This window comes from Dama dama, chromosome 21 (genome assembly GCF_033118175.1).
Source record: "Dama dama isolate Ldn47 chromosome 21, ASM3311817v1, whole genome shotgun sequence".
In the NCBI taxonomy this organism is placed as follows: Eukaryota; Metazoa; Chordata; class Mammalia; order Artiodactyla; family Cervidae; genus Dama; species Dama dama.
This window is the reverse complement of record NC_083701.1, coordinates 77,671,278-77,691,035: the sequence shown is the minus strand read 5'-3', so window position 1 is coordinate 77,691,035 and position 19,758 is coordinate 77,671,278. Positions and strand designations below refer to the sequence as shown.

General features: G+C 41.3%; 1 long non-coding RNA gene across 3 annotated transcripts in view; it reads left to right on the top strand.

Annotated features, from left to right (window-relative positions):
- The window catches only part of LOC133042848 (uncharacterized), a 236,725-nt gene that overhangs the window by 79,360 nt on the left and 137,607 nt on the right, over positions 1–19,758 (top strand). For 2 of the 3 annotated variants that reach the window (XR_009689599.1, XR_009689600.1), the window contains exon 2: positions 11,620–11,709. This is a non-coding gene — a long non-coding RNA (uncharacterized LOC133042848). Of the gene's footprint in view, positions 1–11,619; positions 11,710–14,660; positions 14,830–19,758 lie in introns of all 3 variants that reach the window. The other variant, XR_009689598.1, reaches the window with a different exon arrangement.

Below are 19,758 nucleotides of genomic sequence, written 5' to 3'. Positions count from 1 at the left end.
CTGACAAAGGTCTGTGTTGTCAGAGCTATGATTTTCCAGTAGTCATGTATTGATGTGAGGGTTGGACTGTAAAGAAGGCTGAGTGCTGAGGAATTGATACTTTTGAACGGTGGTGTTGGAGAAGACTCTTGAGAGTCCCTTGGACTGCAAGGAGATCAGACAAATCAATCCTAAAAGGAAATCAGTCCTGAATATTCATTGGAAGGACTGATGCTGAGGTTGAAGCTCCAATCCTTTGGCCACCTGATGCGAAGGGCTGACTCATTCTAAAAGACCCAGATGCTGGGAAAGATTGAAGGCAGGAGGAGAAGGGGGCGACAGAGGATGAGATGGTTGGATGGCATCATTGACTCAATGGACATGAGTTTGAGTAAACTCCAGGAGATAGTGAAGGACAGAGAAGCCTGGTGCGCTGCAGTCCATGGAGTCGAAAAGAGTTGGACATGACTGAAGACTGAACAACAACTCTGCTGGTGTAGTGTGAAGACATTCACTTGGCAGTATGTAAACAAATAACATGGCTGTCTACCAAGAAATCTTTCTGTTGCCAACAGGTTACAATGGGACTAGCCTGTGGGTCTAAGCTTACCAAGCCTCGTTCTGGAACACCAGCAATAGCTTTCGTCTTTCAAGTTTTCTTCCTTTATCATGCATCTCTGCCTACCATGGTAATCACTATTCAAATTTCTGTTTCTACTTTCTATTTGGATATAAATGAATATGTATCTTTCATTTGCTTTCCCTCCCGGTGGCTCAGTGGTAAAGAATCTGCCTGTGATTCAGAAAATGCAGGAGACCCAGGTTCGATCCCTGGGTCGGGAAGATCCTCTGGAGCAGGGACCAGTAACCCACTCCTGTGCTCTTGCCTGGAGAATCCCATGGACAGAGGAACCTGGGGGGCTACAGTCCATGGGGTTGCACAGAGTTGGACATGACTGAAGCGAATGAGCATGTATGCATATATTATAAATAATAAATTGTTTAATTTCCTTTGGTTTTGAGCTTTGTAAAATTGTATTGCACTCTTATCAGGTTATTGTGGAAACATGGTAAATTATGAAAGCATTTTTAGGAGTTGTTATTGTTGAAGATACAAATTATTTAGTAGTGATTGCCCTCCTACATCTTTGCATTCTGCTTCTTTTTGTTCAGTTTAGCTTAATTTTAATCCTTTAAGAAAAACTGAATAGTTTTTTTACTAAGTATATTAGAAGAAGCAGTGATCAGAATGTAATGGGATGGTTTTTTTTTTTTTTTTTTTTTTTTAGCATAAGACAGTAAATGCGTGCTAAGTCACTTCAGTTGTGTCTGACTCTGTGCGACCCTATGGACAGCAGCCCACGAGGCTCCTCTGTCCATAGGATTCTCCAGGCAAGAACACTGGAGACAGTAAAAGCTCATCTCAAAATATAATCAATTATACAAAGAAGTTCTATAATTAGTCAGACATACAAAGTTAGATTTTTATTCTTTTCATGCTCCCATTTTATTCCAGGCATAAGTTAGGTCTTCTTTAGCCATTTCAATTCAGTGTAATGAAGCATAAATCTAAAGAATGAAGTATCACTACAGTATATTGAAAGAATTAAAAGTGAATTCATAGCTGATTATCGTACTGGAATTCAGTTCACTCATATGATACTCCTATATCAAAGTAGTGCAAGAGAGGAAAAACCCAAAGGATCAAATCCTGGCTCTTTTTATTTGTCTGTAGAGTTATTCAGCTTTCCCTCTTTTAGCCCTTCACTCATGTCCTCTAGCCTAAAGAGTGTCTGTTTAGTACCAAACGAAGCTTATGGGTAGCAGCTGAAGCCACTGAGGTCCGTTCTTGGGAAGCTGAATGTTCAGAACTGTGTAACACTGAGCACACGAACATAAATCTACCTCATGCATTTGTTGTCAAAATACAATATATAACTTCTATTTAGTTAGAACTAACTGCAAAAAGCAACACTACCAATGGGCAAATGTTACGCATTACCAAAGTGAAAACTTGTAAATCAGACGTAATGGATGTGAAAAATACGGGATCACAGTGGAGTGCTAACACTCTGAATGACAGTTTTAAACAACTTCTCTAGATTGGCCTGTTGCCATAGGGTTAATAACAGTTCCCTAACTACGGATGGGTAATTTTACAGCCTTTTCACATTTTGTCTGCTGCATTTAATGTGATTTCTGTCTTAGAGCTCTGATCTCCTGGCTGTGAATAGGTAATGTGAATACATAAATAGATTTCAACAAAAGTATAAAATAGTGTGTGGCAAATTAGAAGATTCATTGAGGGAGGGTTGGGAGGTGTCATGCAGATTGTTAATGATTCTAAAAACAGTTTTCATTCAGCTAATTCACGTCTTGACTTACTTGTTTTCCAAAAGAACTCAATGTGTAATCATTTCTTAAGATTTGCTTTTTTAAAATACTAGTCTTAGAAGAAGAAAGTCAAATAATTTACTTCCATGGGTCTAATTCTGAAATATTTCCAGGCTAACTCAGAGACAAAGAGAAATATTGTTAGTGCTTTTTAAGAAAAAAAAAAAAAATCTGTTTTCTTCTTTTCTCCCCCTTCTTTTTAGCAACAGTAGAGTCAAGTGTATAGCTGTCTGTGTTGTGACGTGTCAGCGGTGCCCAGTGGCATTACCGACTGGACATTGACACCTAACTGTGGCATCACCGACTCAGTGGACGTGAGTCTGAGCAAACTCCGGGACATGGTGAGGGACAGGGAAGCCTGGTGTGCCGCAGTCCACCGGGTCGCAAATAGTCGGACACGACTGAGCGACTTAACAACAAATGTGACTTGAGGACATGAGAAGTACTTTTTGGCCATAAACAGTTTCTCTTTGTAAGCTGACTGATCTTTGACATTCTATAATTAGAAGTTCTTTGCTTAAGTTTTTGACATCTAGTGTCCTGGAAATGGAAATATTAAGTAGTCTTTTATTTATTTATTTATTTTGGCCCATTCTTTTTATTTTAAATTTACTTATTTATTTTAATTGGAGGCTAATTACTTTTAAGTAGTCTTTTATAAAAATGAGCAATTAGCTTATTATGTGAGTTAGCTTTTAGAGCAACATTCACAGCTAATTTATATTAAGTACTTTATATGTTCCGGGTATTCATGTCTTATCTCATTTGGTCCTCACTTTAATATTATGAATGTGTTGATTACAGTATCCTATTTTTGATGTAGGGAAAACTGATGCTCAAAGAGGTAAATAGTGTTGTTCAAGGTCAGAGAACTAATAGGGCAAAACTGAGGCTCTAATTCAAGTCTCTGACTCCAGTATTCATGTTCTTAAATGCTACACGGTGAGGTTAGGGAACTAGGGAAAGATAAAACTAAAAACTAGGCACTGATGGAAGCCCTGCAGTGGGTGATGGCCAGGAAGGGACAAATGAGTTTGCTGGAAGGAGATCCCGGCCTCTGCATTGTTCTTTATTTTTGCTCTTTTTTTTGGAAAGAGAAGGCATGGATTGACAGCTCTGCTATTGAAGGTAGCACAGGGTTTTGTAAGCTGTAAATTATAACTTAGTAGGTCATGAAATCAACTTAGTAGATTATGAGCAGCATTTGGCATGGGAGCTGGCAGTCTTAGGAGATTGTATTAAAATACGTCATAACCCATATGACAGGAGTTAATGTTAAGGACCAAAGCTCAGAAAAATAGAATTTCCCAAAATATATACTCATAGAGATGTGATAATATATGTATGATAGTGGATATTGGTGAGGTCCTCTCAACATCCTTCCCACTCCTCCCCCATCATGTAGCAGGATGCACTTTGGGGAATTTATCACAGCTCCAGGGGCAGGAACTGATTAATTTAAGCAATTCATTGTAACCCTGCCCAGCATTCCCATCATAATTGTTTCAGGCTTCCAGGTCTAAGTCAAGAAGCTGAGACCAAAAAAAAAAAAAAATTCCCTAGAGGAAGAGTTATGTGGCCAGCATGTTAATAAAATCAAATAGAAAATAATAGAAAATATTAGAGTGCATTATAGGCATTGTTAGCAAGAACAGGACACTTCAGAATTTATGCTATAGCCACTTGTGAGTTGTTATGAGACAGAATATTAGTGGAAAGGAGTTATAAATGCAGCCTACTAGCTAGAAAGAGCTTTGTTCTTTTGCTCATTAGTGTCTTATCTGAATTTGTGGCATATATTTAATAATAATAGCTAATTAATGCCAATAAGGTCTTTCTTTACATTATACCAGGGATGGTTCTAAAAACTTTCGCTACATTAATTTTTAAATCTTTACAGCAAGTCTATAATCATAGGGACTCTTCTTAGTCCCATTTTATAGATGAAGAGATGAAGGACAAGAGAGATAAGTAACATGTCCAGGATACACAGCAAACGTGAAGAGAAGCTGGGTTCAACACTTGGTGTTTGACTTTGCAATCTATATTTATAATCACAATGCTATACCGACCATCACTGGACTGAGGTGCCAATATTGTATGAATTAATTTTATATTAACAAGATTTACATTTAATTGTGGAACAAAGTAAAGAATAAACTGACTCACAGTTGGCAAAGGATTGAGACTGAGTTTCAATGCTTGTGTGAGTTTTATTGAAAGAACATTATGGAATATGACTTTTTAGAGTTTGGGATAAATAATAACACTTTAGTTGAAATAACACAATTACCTTTAGATAAGTAGTCTTCATTATTAGAATGAAGATAATGAAGTAAAAATACAGAGGCATGCTCATGCTTCAGCTATGGGGGGTGTATGTGTGTTAGTGGCTCAGTCGTGTCCAACTCCTTGGGACCCCATGGACTGTAGCCCACCAGGCTCCTCAGTCCATGGGATTCTCCAGGCAAGAATATTGGAGTGGGTAGTCTTTCCCTTCTGCAGGAGCTCTTCCTGACTCAGGAACCAAACACAGGTCTCTTGCATTACAGGCTGATCCGTTACCGTTTGAGCCATCAGGGAAGCCCTCAGCTGTTGGGGAGGGAAACAGAAACGGTCAGCGTTGAGAAAATGTTGACTGTTGTCAAGGTTTGGTCAGGGAGGAACAACTAGCATGAGTGATGTAGAATAAAGGATTTATTATAGGCTTTGGATCCTATGATCTAGATCTTGTGACTTCCCTGGTGGCTCAGAGGGTAAAGCAGTGAAGCATCTGACTACAATGTAGGACACCTGGGTTCCATCCCTGGGTTGGGAAGATCCCCTGGGGAAGGAAATGGTAACCCACTCCAGTACTCTTGCTTGGAAAATACTGTGGATGGAGAAGCCTGGTAGTTTACAGTCCATGGGGTCGCAAAGAGTCGGACACAACTCAGAGACTTCACTTTCACTTTCTTTCACGTAGCTCTTATAATTATGAGACCTAATGGATATGTCTAACCAAGGATTCTTGAGTCTGGTGTTAGATCTGATGTTGCTGTGGGCCAGTCAGGCTGGCTGTTGGGGAGGAGAATAGGACATGAAATAGGAGCAAGGCCATGCTAGAATCTAGTCTTTCATCATCTCCAGCTCAGTGAGATGGTGTGGGTGACCTGCAATAGAAGCTGGCATCCTTTGTCATAGAACTACACATGGACTTTCCCAGCTTGTGGAAAAGTGTAAGGAGGAAATCCCCTAGAAGCCGGGAAGCTGTAGGAGATGCCATGGGCCTGGCTGTTACCTCCTACCAGTAAGATGAGCTTGCAACAGATCAGCAGTGAGGTGCCTGAGCTGCTGTATTGCCTGACACCCTTATAATGACCTTCAAGATGAGAAGGAAGGAAGAGAAAAAAGGAAGAAAGGGGAGAGAAGGGGAGGAAAGTGTTGTTTTCTCACTTTCATTTTCAAATATTAATATTATGCAAATTTCTATTGTGGTCAGTCTCAGTTGGAGCCATACAAGAAGATTCTAGGAAATGCTGATTTAGATTGGCTAAGCTGATACAGCCCAATGCCACTGTAGTTCTGGTCAGTAAACTTTGATTTCCTGTAAGCTATAGCCCCAAGAGACAACTTAAGGGCAAGACTTGAAAATGAATGTTATTTCAAATGTGATTTTATCAAAGTATAAAATTAAATGAAAATGCAAACCTATTAGTGACAGGTCATTATACATGTTGTTGTTCAGTCGCCCAGTCCTGTCCGACTATCTGCAACCCCAGGGACTGCAGGACACCAGGCCTCCCTGTCCCTCAACATCTCCCGAAGTTTGCCCAAGTTCAAGTCCATTGCATCAGTGATGCCATCCAGCCATCTCATCCTCTGACCCCCTCTTCTCTTCCCGCCCTCAATCCTTCCCAGCATCAGGGACTTTTCCAATGAGTCAGCTGTTCACATCAGGTGACCAAAAGCCTGGAGCCTCAGTTTCAGCATCTGACCTTTCAATGAGTATTCAGGATTTATTTCCTCTAAGACTGACTGCTTGGATCTCCTTGCAGCCCGAGGGACTCTCAGTAGTCTTCTACAGTCCAGCTCCCACAACTGTGTGTGCCCACTGGGAAGACCATGGCCTTGACTATACGGACCTTTGTCAGTAGAGTAATGTCTTTGCTTTTCAACACAATGTCTGGTTTGTCATAGCTTTCCTGCCAAGCAGCAATCATCTTCTGATTTCATGGCTGCAGTCACCACCTGCAGTGATTTTAGAGCCCAAGAAGAGGAAATCTGTCACTGCTTCTACCTTTTTACCTTCTATTTGCTATGAAGTAATGGGACTGGATGCCATGATCTTGTGATTAGCCAGGCAGTCGTGTCTGACTCTTTCCAACCCCATGGACTGTAGCCCACCAGGATCCTCTGTCCATGGAATTCTCCAGGCAAGAATACTGAAGTGGGTTGCCATTCCCTTCTCCAGGGGATGTTCCCAACCCAGGGATCAAACCCATGTCTCCTGCCTTCTAGGCAAATTCTTTACCGTTTGAGCCACCAGGAAAGCCATGATCTTAGTTTTTTTAATATTTAGTTTTAAGACATATTTTTCTCTCTCCTCCTTCACCCTTATCAAGAGGCTCTTTAGTTCCTCTTCACTTTCTGCCATTAGAGTGGTATCATCCACATATCTGAGGTTGTTGATGTTTCTCCCGCCTATCTTGATTCTAGCTTGTAACTCATCCAGCCCGGCATTTCTCATAATGTGCTCAGCGTATAGGTTAAACAAACAGGTGACAGCAGACAGCCCTGTCGTACTTCTTTATCAATCCTGAACCAATCAGTTGTTCCACACAGGGTTCCAATTGTTTCTTCTTGATCTGCATACAGGTTTCTCAGAAGACAGGTAAGATGGTCTGGTAGTTCCATCTCTTTAAGAGCTTTCCACAGTTTATTGTGATCCACATAGTCAAATGCTTTAACGTAGTCAATGAAGCAGAGATAGATGCTTTTCTGGAATTCCCTAACTTTCTCTGTGATCCAGTGACTGTTGGCAATTTAATCTCTGGTTCCTCTGCCTTTTCTAAACCCAGCTTGGATGCCTGGAAGTTCTTGATTGGTGTAATGCTGAAGCCTAGCATGCAAGATTTTAAGCATGACCTTGTGACGGTGGGGGATGAGTGCAATTGTCTGATAGTTTGAAGTTGTTTAGTACTAGCCTTCTGGGAACTGGAATGAAGGTTGACCTTTTCCAGTCCTGTGGCCACTGCTGGGTCTTCCATATTTGCTGACATGTTGAGTGCAACATGTGTCTTTATGATACATAGCTTGTACATATAGGCTTTCTCTCTTGTTTTTGTGTATCTATTATTTTTGATTTGTGGTTACCTTGGGGTTGTATATGTTGACCTATAATTACATCTGCTTGTTTTAAACAGGTAATCATTTAAGTTCAAACACAATCTAAAAGATCTAAATAATACCCTCCCCCCACATTTTGTGTTTTTGATGTCTATTCTGCATCTTTATGTTTATCCTTTTCCTGATTATTGTAGTTATAGTGGATTTTACAATTTTTCTGTCTTTTAATCTTCATACTAGCTTATTTAAGTGGTTGATCCTCAGCCTTTATTATATGTTTACTTTTACTAGTGGGAATTTTCTTTTCCAATAGTTTCTTACTTCTTGATATAATCTTTTCTACTTAAGAAGACTCTAACATTTCTTTCTGGGTAGGTGTGGTATTGATGAACTCTTAGTTTCTGCTTGTCTGAGGACTTCCTTACCTCTCCTCAATTCTAAATGATGATCTCATTGTGTAAAGTATCCTAGGTTGCAGGTCTTCCCTTTCAGGGCTTTAAATGTCATGCCGCTCCCTTTTGACCTGCAAATTTTATGCAGAAAAATCACCTGATAGTCTTATGGGCGTTCCTTTTTATATGACTCTTGGTTTTCTCTTGTTGCCTTTAGATTCTCTTTAACTTTTGCCATCTTAATTATGGTATGTCTTGGTGTGGTTGTTGTTGGGGACCCTCTGTTCTTCCTGACTTGGAGATCTGTTTCCTTCCTCAGGTTTGTAAAGTTTCAAGCCATAATTTCATAAAATACATTTTTGACCCCTTTCTTTTCTCCTGGGACCCAGATAATGTGAATGTTGGTATGCTTGACATTGTCCTAGAGATTCCTTAAACCATTCTCATTTAAAAAATGGTTTGTTATTATTTTACTGTTCTAATTGGGTGATTTCCATTAGTCTGTCTTCTCCGTGATCACTTAACGTGTTTTTCTGTATCACCTAGCTTTCTGTTAATTCCTTCTGGTGTGTTTTTTATTTCAGTTACAGTGTTCTTTAGTCTGACTGCTTCTTTTCTGTGTTTCTACTTCCTTGCTAACATTGTCCCTGCGCTCATCTGTTCTTTTTCCTAAGTCAGTTAGCATTCTATTACTGATGCTTTGAGCTTTTTGGTGAAGTGTTTCTTTTTCACTAGTTGTTTTTTTCAGAGATGTCTTCTTCCTCTTTCAGTTGAAACAAAGCTCTTTGTTTCCTTATCTGCTTTCCGTCTCTTAGGGAAGCAGGCGGAGCAGTTAATATCATCGCGGGCCTGAAGGATGTGGGTGTCGGGAGCGTTTCTGCAGTCCGTGTGCCGGGGCTGTGGCGGGAGGGCTGGGGCAGGTGTGAGCGCAGGTCCCCCTTCCCGCAGCCTGTGCAGGCGGCCGTCACGTCGGTGGGGCCGGGCTGGAGATGAAGACGCTCAGGCCGAGCCGGGTGCGGGCTCCTCCTGGCTCAGCCAGCGTTAGGCCCGAGCTGCTGGAGCAGAAGCCGAGGGCCGGGTCTGAGGGCCTCGTGCCTGAAGTGTGAGCGCGGCCCTCTCCCAGGCGTCCCCGGTGGCTCAGACGGTAAAGAACCCTCCTGCAGTGCGGGAGGCCCGGGATCGATCCCTGGGTCGGGGAGACCCGCTGGAGGAGGGCATGGTGACCCACTGCAGTGTTCTTGCCTGGAGCATCCCATGGACAGAGGAGCCTGGTGGGCCACAGTCCATGGGGTCGCAAAGAATCAGACATGATTTCACACACACACACACACACACACACACACACACACACACACACATGTGTGCACATCCCTCGGTAGCAGAGACCAGGCTTCCGACAGGCCCCCTAGCCAGCCGCGCTGATCTGTCCCCGGGCTGGACCCCAAGCCGGGGTCCCCACCGTGTGGCTCTCAGAGCTCACTCCCCAGGGGGTGCTCCCTGAGGGTCCCTCTCCTCCCCGGGCCCCCTCCCAGGCGCGCAGGGCCCACCCCCATCGTCCCTTCCCTTCCTACCCAATGCCCTGGGACTCCTCCTTAGAGCTCGTGTCCTGCGGCAGCCGGCCTGCCAGCGTCCAGTTAGTTTCCAGTGAGAATCCTTCCACGGCGACGTGTGGTTCTGATGTGTTCAGGGGACAAGGCGAGTCCTGTATCCTGCTCTGCCCCCCTGACCTCGTCTGAGAAATCCTCAGTAGAGACAAATGTGCTTGTGATTGGGCGTCATTAGGAAAAACGTCTCATTAAGATGCTAAAAAGTCTTCTTTCAGTAGATACGGGTGAGCTACTTGGGATTTTGGTGATAAAACAACTTACAACTTAAAACTACATTGTTTACTAATAACCCACTGTCCTCTCAAATATGCACAGTTGCAGAATGTTTAGAAGTAATAGTTATTAATGAATAATAGCTGATGGAGATGTTATGCTACAAATTGATGATAGCACCAGTTTTGCAGGTTACAAAATTTTAGGCAAGATGATTTTATAAAGGTTTATTGTGTTTAAATTTAATCCACCTGCAACTGAATGAGGTATATCTATAGAGTTAGGAAAATGTACTATTGATTAATATAAAGTGGAAAAACTATAAAGGAATCAGAAGTTTGTGAAGCAGTAAGTATAACTAGAAAATACTGTGGAGTTATTTAAAAATATCAGAAACTACCAGTATCAATGTGTTTGTCATACCAGTAAGCTAAAGACAATATTTAGATAAGAGAGTTTGGCATATTTCAAAAATATTTTTGGCAGCCTTAGTCAATTAAATTTGAAATTAGATGACATAGTTCAACAAATCAGATATATTTGAGATATTATGAAAAAATTCTTGTTACAGTGAGATTTACAGGTAATGGCCAGAGCTATTTTTTTCTCAGCATTGTAACTTTTAATGACAATTTGAAAAAAGTAGAATTAGATACAGTATTACATTTCACTTTTCTATCCAAAATTTTTAATTGTTACTTCCAAAGGAGATATCTGAAAGATTAAGAGAAACATTTAAATAAAAGATGTACTTGATTTTCAAAGTCCTGAACAAATAATTGAGTTAAACTTAGTGTCTAAATGCATAAATGACATATTACAGCATAGTTCTTCATTTACACTGGAAGATGATCACAGAATTTAATTTTTCTATTAATTTCAATTAACTTGAAGAATTTTCTTGTTATCTAGAATGTGCTTCCCTTAATACTATTCACAATGACTTGTTTGTATAAATTAGGGTTTTCAACCACGGTTTTCATTAAAAACAAAAGAAATAAGATCAATAGTGGGTCAGATCAGCATGTATTTCACATGTGTCCCACACTGGATTGATCTGGTAAAAAGGAAAGCGTGTACATGGCATTTAGTAAAATCACTCCAGCATGTTTCTATTGGACATTATTTGCTGTGTTGTATTTGAATATTGAGACCATTCTATTACATGTTAACATGGGTACAACCTTACTTTATCACAGATGGTTGGATATATGTTTGGCTTTGGTTTTGAACTTGTGCGTATGTGTGTATAGTTTTATCCGTGTACGTATTTTTAAAAGTAAATTGTGATTCTTTTTACCAGAGGGCGACAAATAAATCAGCAAAAAGCAATATAATGAAGGAAGAGAACAGAGGCATAAAAACGCATGGTGGGCTTGTTGTGGCAGAGTTAAGATTCGTGCCGAGATGGGTGCAGTAGCGGAACAGTGAAGAAAGGGAAGGGGCCCTGACTCAGGCTCGGAGCTGTCTCAGGAGAATGTGCCAGAACGCGAGACTTCCGGCGCCGCAGCGCGCTTGCCTCCTGGTGCGGAGACAGCCGGGTTTGCTGCGGAGACAGCAAACTCCTTGTGTTTAACAGACGTGGCCGTTTCTGTAGGAAATGGAAGACACTCACCATTCTGCTTACTCTATTTTTTAAGAAGTGACTCTGGTAAAATGGTCGGAGAAAGAAGCATATATTACTTTTAATATCCTCTGTTCCACAGGATGTGAGGTCAAGAAGATCCAGAAAATCACTGTGACACGTTTCTTTGCAGCCACGCTTGTTTATTGTGCCAAGAGTCTCCTTCCCTAAGGTGAGCGTGAAGGGTGTTGGCTCAGGGGTTAGGATTAAGGACCAACTTCTTGGTGCATCTCTAGCCAGATGATCTCTAGCTCCCTCAGTGATGGACTGGTAAGGTTATGGCTGAAATAGTGTAAAGAGAAATGGAGCTGAGACAGAGGAGTGAGCAGAGACCTCAGGTACAGGGCTCAGATAACACAGGGGAGGGGTTCATGTGTCTCTGATGCAGCCACACAGACCTGTGAGTGCAGGGCGCAGGGAAGGGGGCAGCTGTGCTCCGGGAGGTCCTCCCGGCCGAGATCCTTCCAGCGCAGTGCTCCACTAGCGGTGCTGTCTTCCTCCCGAGGCTGACGTCGGCATCACATCCGCCTTGCAGTCCGCAGACAGAGAGAGGGAGTAAGAAGGAAATGGACCTTAGTTATGGAATCTGAGGTTGTACAGCTCAGTTCCACTCACTGCCTGGTGGTCAGAGCTTACTCAGATGGAAGTGTAGTCTCTAGCTTGAGTGCTATGTACCTTGCTAAGCTCTGAGAGGTTTTGTTAAAACTAAGGGAGGATGGGAGGCAGGAGAGGGTGGGATGTATGGACGGTAACATGGAGACATACATTACCACGTGTGAAATAGACAGCCAACGGGAATTTGCTGCATGACTCAGGGAACTCAAACCCAGGGCTCTGTATAAACCCTGAGGGCGGGGCGGGGCGGGGAGGGAGGCGGGGCGGGGTGGGGAGGGGGGACGGGGCGGGGCGGGAGGCGGGGCGGGGCGGGGAGGGGGGACGGGGCAGGGTGGGAGGCGGGGCGGGGCGGGGAGGGAGGCGGGGTGGGGCGGGGCGGGGCGGGGAGGGAGGCGGGGCGGGGTGGGGAGGGGGGACGGGGCGGGGTGGGAGGCGGGGCGGGGCGGGGCGGGGCGGGAGGCGGGGCGGGGCGGGGCGGGGTGGGAGGCGGGGCGGGGCGGGGCGGGGTGGGAGGTGGGGCGGGGTGGGGCGGGGAGGGTCACAGGGAGGGGGCAGGTGTGTACCTGTGGCTGATGCATCTTGGTGTTTGGCAGAAACCAGCACAATTCTGTAAAGCAATTATCCTTCAATTAAAAAATAAATAAAATTTTAGGAAACCACACACGCGCGCGCACACACACACACACACACCCCAAGGAGCGTGAAGGAAAGTTCAGGGATGCTCAGTGAGTGCCATGAGTAGAAAATGAATACATATCAAGCATGATCGGTGTCAGTTTCTTTACCTATGAAGTGGGAATAAAGTCTTATTTCAGAGTATTAGTCTGGGAAGCATGTAACATGTATATTAGAAAAGTGCTTTGTAACTGTAAAATACTGTTATTATTTTACATTTCTGCTAATTATTGATACTAGTATCCATAAGACATGTACACATCTTAACCCATGTGCTTATTTGTTCTTTTATACGGTAGTCTGTCTTGCTTCTTAATTATAGATTTCTTGATGGCAGAGTCTCAATTTAAGTTGCCATGTATGAGACCTAACTCAGTGTTCTATAGAAATAATAAAACTTTATGGATAAAAATTACTTATCAAAATAATAATGTTTATAAAGCTTACAGGGCTTTGAGTACTCCAGTTCCTATGTAACTTGAGAAATGAATGAATAAATTAACGTTGAGTACAAGGGGAGAATCGACTCACTAAATCTGATTTGCCTACACCTATATGCCTTTGACTGCTAGATTTATTGAACATTTAGAAGGCTTCAGAAAATGTGCACATTAATTTCCTTTTTATTTTGTTTCTTTGGGGATGAAGGAAAATAAAATATTTAGCTGTGAAGTTTCAAAACATTCTCTTTTGGTGCATGCTTCATCATATTTATTTCTGTAAGAAATGCACTAAATGCATCTTAATAAAAATTTTTATTGGCCATTTGAGCATACTATTATTTTAGAGGTGCTTCATAGAATCTTTTGCATTTTTCCATTTTTAGCTCAGTCTTTTTACTGATTCCAAAGAATTATTTACATATCATTTCTCCCCGTAATCTTTATTGAGGTATATTTGATAAATAAAAATTATATATATGGATGTATAAAGTGATGTTTTAATATATGTATAGATTGTGAAAAGTGAAAGTGAAAGTCGCTCAGTCGTGTCCGACTCTTTGGGACCCCATGGACAATACAGTCCATGGAATTCTCCAGGCCAGAATACTGGAGTGGGTAGCCTTTCCCTTCTCCAGGAGATCTTCCCAATCCAGGGATCAAAGCCAGGTCTCCTGCACTGCAGGCAGATTCTTTACCAGTTGAGCCACAAGGGAAGCCCAAGAATACTGGAGTGGGTAGCCTATCCCTTCTCATGAATGTTCCCAACCCGGAGAATCGAACCGAGGTCTCCTGCATTGCAGGCGGATCTTTACCAGCTGAGCCACCAGGGAAGCCCAGACTTGAAATGATTACCACAGTTGAGCTCATTAACATATCCATTGCCTCACATAGGTACCATTATTATTACATTTTGAGAACACCAAAGGTCTATCCTCTTAGCCAATGTCAGGTATGTAACGCAGTGTCGTTAACCACGGTCGTTAACGTGCACCGTGCTGCACGTTAGATTACCAGAATTATTTACCCCGTATAGCTGAGATTTTGTACCTGGTGACCAGCATCTTCCTGTTTCCTCCAGCACTTGTGACCTGGAAGCCACCAGCATCGTTCATTTCGGTGTACGGAAGTGCTGTTTTGGATGTTGATTTTGTGTATAACCTTACTGAATTTGTTCATAGTTCTAACAGTTTTTTGGTGGTGTCTTTGTGGTTTTATAAAATATAGGTAAAACAGCCAAGTGTAATCTGGCAATAACTTAACAACAGTTTAATCAGCCATGCTGGTGGCTTCAGCCTTCTGGCTGGGGCATGGAAGTAGCAGGCCTCCTGGGCAGTATTCCTCACAGCTGTGAAGGTGGACATTTACTGTGCTGTCGCTTTCTTCATGGCAGAAATCGTGGGCTGAGAGGCCGCTCTTAGCCCTGAACGGTACCATCTTGGTGAAGGCTCCTGTGGATAAAGTGAAACTTCCTCTTGTGCTCTCTGATGCATCTGTTCTCAGATTTTTTGCTTCAGTGGGGTGCAAGGACCTTTACACTGGACTTCCAAGCTCTCACAAAGGTACTCTCATCTTTAAGTGTTTGTCAAAATCTGTGTTTCTCTAGGTGGGGAGAGAGGGCTAAAAAGTTCTATTCTACTATCTTGTTGATGTCACTGTATTTCCCAAATAAAATCCTATCTCTGCCCACTAACTGAACTACAGATCAAGTGCGTGGTGAGAGAAAAATTTCCATGATACTCATTACCCACTAAGTACTTTCTGGGGCCCCCCTGTGGCTCAGAGGTAAAGAATCACCTTCCAAAGCAGGATATGTGGATTCAGTTCCTGGGTCCTGACAATCCCCTGGGGAAATCCCATGGACGGAAGAGCCTGGTGGGCGACAGTCCATGAGGTCACGATAGTATCAGACACGACTTAGCAGCTAAACAGCAACAGCTTCCTGTATGCCGGGCACTGTGCGTTGGTGATTCACCAGCGCAGTAATCCTTTGAGATGGGCAAGATTACTACTCTCCTTCATCCAAGGGGAAAGTTTAAGGCCAGGGAGGAAATGTGAGTGTGACTTAAAGGCTTTAGGCACTGCCTTGTCTGCAAGCTCAGTACTGGTATCCATGTTCCTAAGTACAGTGATAGGTGATGATGAATAAGATGTGCAGAGGTGATTTTGCCCATAACTAGATCATTGAATTCCATTCAAGGTCAATAGCCAAATAATAGTTCATTTCATGCTCACGGTGGACCCTCTCGGATAAATCCACATTGTAACGGTCATTGTGAAAGATGAGGTAGGACTGTTCAGTTGCATTCATGAGACTGTTGGATATTTTTTTCTGTAACAAATTTTGAGTAACCTTAACTTCTGGGTTTCATGTGAAAATATAATAATGAGACGATTTTTTGGGTCCTTTCTGTCCTTCAAGGGGAGCGTAGAGAGAAGCAGCAAATTTATGCCATCTTCTGGTATAAGATCTCATATAAATTAGGCATAATAAAATTTCTGTTGAGAGAAACTTTCTGCTAAATAGCTTTAATAATTGCTTTTCCAATCTGTTCAATGATTTTAAGCTTTATAGTTTATAGAAAGGAGTGATTTTTTAATGGCTGGTTGTGATTATCAAATTTGAAAAACATTACTATAATCAATGGGCAACATTATGATATATATGCAAGTGAAAGGCTTTTGTCTCATTTGCAATTTGCAGCAGAAATTGATGGAGAAAATGTTGCAGCTCTTTTATAAAATGGACATAAATAGCATTATAAATGATATATATAGAGGGCTGAATCATTGCAGTAATGAGGCTCTGACTCCAGAAATCTGTTATTCAAATTATACAGTGTGCCTTCAGGAAAAAAAATTGGGAAATGGTAATAAATCAGTATTCCCAACTTTAGGTTGGCTTGTGAGCTAGATTAGGCATGGGTAGGGAAGTCTGATGTTACGATTTTTCACTGACATTGCCCCGTTTAGGAGTGTGGTATGCTTACTAATGGCGAAGGGGCAATGATGAGTTTGTGTCACTGGTAATGACAATCTCTCTCCCCTTTATTTTTTTTGGTGAGCTGTGCTTCCTGTTGCAGCTGCTACCTCTACTGTCAGGAGGCAGAGATGCCGTATTAGATGAGAGTGTGTAAGATCGCCACACAGCTAGTAGAAATGTGAAAACAGCAAAAGTAAAGGGTGGTTAGACTCACAAAGGTGCTATGAAATCTTCATGTTCAAATTTGTGCTTTCTCTTCCTTTCCTGACCATTTTCTTTACCTTAATTAATGTATCTAGCATGCCTTTGCTCTTGATACTTTTTTAAAAAGATGCTGTCATCAAGAAGCTTTGTTATATGGTAAAGTCTTACCTTAAAATAATATGGGTGTGTCTGTTTGAGGGTGTGTGTGTGGCGGGGTGTGTGTGTTGGGGGTGTGGGTGTGTGTAGGGGTGTGTGTGTGTGTGTGTATTTTTAAACTATTTTGAGAATAACAGTTGGAAATAGCAAGGGGAAATAAGGACACCTAACCCACTTCTAGGTCTGGTGGCATGTGACATGAGGGGGAAAAAGTCTTACTCTACCTACAGGACTCAAAAAGAAACAAGTGTCAGACTTCCCTGGTGGGCCAGTGGCTAAGACTCCACGCTTCCAATGCGGAGAACCCATGTGAGTTTGATCCCTGGTCAGGAAAGGAGATCTGGCATGCTGCAACTAAAGATTCCCAATGCCTCCCAGAGAGCAAAGACCCCCTGTGGCCCAGCTGAGACCCAGCACAGTCAAGTGAATGAGTATATTTTTTTAAAAGGAAAGAAACAGTGTCAATATGGAATAGTCAGTATTTCCTTAGGCAGAAAAGGCGAAAAAAATACTTAGAAAAATGTTGAAGACATGAGATATACATACATACATATATATATATGTATGTATATATACAGTCAGAGGACTTTAGAGAGAAATTACACAGATCTTCTTGCTCACCCGCAGAGAGGAGAGCTCGGGCTTCCCTGCACACTCACTCACCGTGGGTGTTTGTACCTTTTCAGTCTTTTACAGTTTGATAGATGAAACCGACTAGCCTGCTGCCTGATGTTTTATTAATTTTATTGGTGAAAATATTTGCTTTGTACATGACTATAGACATTGTACATTTTTAATATGTGAGTCAAATAATTATCTTTGCCATACTAGTTTAAACAAAGTAAAATTGTTGAACTGGTGCAGCATTCTCCCCCATTGTGCTTTTAAAGTTAAGGTATTCATTGCTTTCTTTTCATACTTTTATTAAATTATCAGCTCCTTAAAAAGAGTTTATGACTTATGAAGTTATATGAACTACTTTATTGAAGTCCTAAATAGTATGTTATTCAGCCCAAAGACCCAACATTTTTGTTAAATGAAAAAGTAAGTGAAGATCTGAGGTTAAAGCTGGACAAAAGTCATTGGAGGTAAACAGATATTTAGTGACATGTGCTGGATATTTTGCTTTGCTGACATGCCTTCCTTTAAAGGTTTATTGCATTAATCTCTGCTTTACTGTATCGAGAAACATGTTTCATGGATTTATAGCATTTTTCACTGAAGTGAGATCAATTTTTGTTTTATTGAGGACACTTTTGTTCTTTAGGACAATAATTTTCATTTTTGACAAAGCAGTTTATTTAATCTTGAAAGCTTGTACCATGAAGGACTCAGGCCCCTTTCCCTGCCATACCCAACTGCTGCATTTTTCAGGTTAGTGATTTGTGAAAGGGCTCTGAGAGTGAATCAGTGTTTTCACCAGGCTGAAATTCATGAAGCAGACTGGGAAAAATAAACATCAGAGACTGCTTTATTTGGCAGCTTGTGGGAAGGTTCATAATTCTCATCAGTGATGTTCACACTAAAATGGTTTATGTAGCTAATGAAATAAAATCTTGTTTTCTACCCATCCGATTCCCTTTAAAATTACCTTTTAACTAATATTTCATTGAACCATCCTAAGATTTCTCTTGTTAGTTTTTCTTTCATTTTTTTTTTCCTTTAAACTCTCTTTTCTGATGTTATCGCTTGATGTAACATTTAAATTTCACTTACTATGTGTTATTTTAGGTTAAGTAAAATAGGCAAATATAACAGGAGGAAGAAAAAATACACATCTTTCTCAAGGCCATAATAAATCATTCTTTACAGATGCTTCAGCTAGGTGCTGTGGCATAACTTTGATCGTTCTTGGTCTCAGAAACATGTTTATACTTCTTGACATAGCATTGCCCTTTCCTTTGCTACTTCAAGTAGTTAGACTCCCAAATTATTTCTCTTCACATCATGTATTAGAAATAAAAATCATATAGATATATATTTATAAATAAAACAAAACATATTCAGATATTCCAGTACCCTCATCATCAATTTTTGTCATTAATTCATTTAACAAAAAGATGACTGACATAACTATGTGTCAAATAATACATAGATGCAAATATGTAGCTATTGGCCTGCACAGAGCATCTCACATCTAGTTGGGAAGGAAAGAGTGTACCGTAAATGCTATGAAGGAACTGAACTTGGAATCTATGGGAACGTTTGAGAAAATCATCCCGTGTCTACAGGATGAGTGGCTTGGGAAGAGCATCCTAAAAGAGAACCTGGGATCTGACTCTTGAAGTTACAGGAGGACTTAGTCAGGAGAATGGGATGGGGCTGGAGACAATGGGTGTCAGAAGTGGGGAAAATGACAGGAGAAAAGAATGAGCTGTGGGAAAGAAAGCGGGTTGCTTTCACAAAAGGAATTTGGCAAGATTAGATCACAGTCTTGAAGGGTGAACATGAGGAAAGATGATCTGTAAGAGATAATGTGAGAACTAAGTCATGATCTTGAATGTTACACTGAGGGGCGGGCCACTGCAGGTCCAAAAGTAGGGGAGTGATATGAACTCTCAGCGTTTTATTAAGATGGCTTTGTAATGGAATAATATATATAAAGACTAAGATAAATACATTTAATTATTTGAACATAAAAGACTGCAGGTCCCGAATAACAAAGACTGAAGTGGAGAGACAAGCTAAATCAGGACAACTATTTATAATCAATGTGAGGAAGGTTAATCGTTTTAGTATTTAAATAGTACTTTCAAATTGAGGACCACAGCATTAAGAAAATCCTCGAAGATAACAGCGTGACACTAAGAGACAGTTAGGAAATAAAATAGGCCAGGGAACTTACCAGTATGCAAATTAAAACAAGAGGGGGGTCTCATTTTTTGCTTGTCAAATGAAGAAATTTTTGAAAAAAGAATGATAGACTACCCAGTGCTAACAAAAATATGGTATGAAAGGCGTTTTCATGCATTGATGGTGGGAGCATAAATTAATATAATCTTTGTAGATACAACTGTATTTTGAGTTTGCAAATTGCCCACAATTAGTGACCCAGGAATCTCTCATCTTGGTATTTTACCCGAGGAAGAAATCTGAAGTACAGAATGAAATGGTCTTTCCTGATGCTTAAATGAGATAATCCATTGTA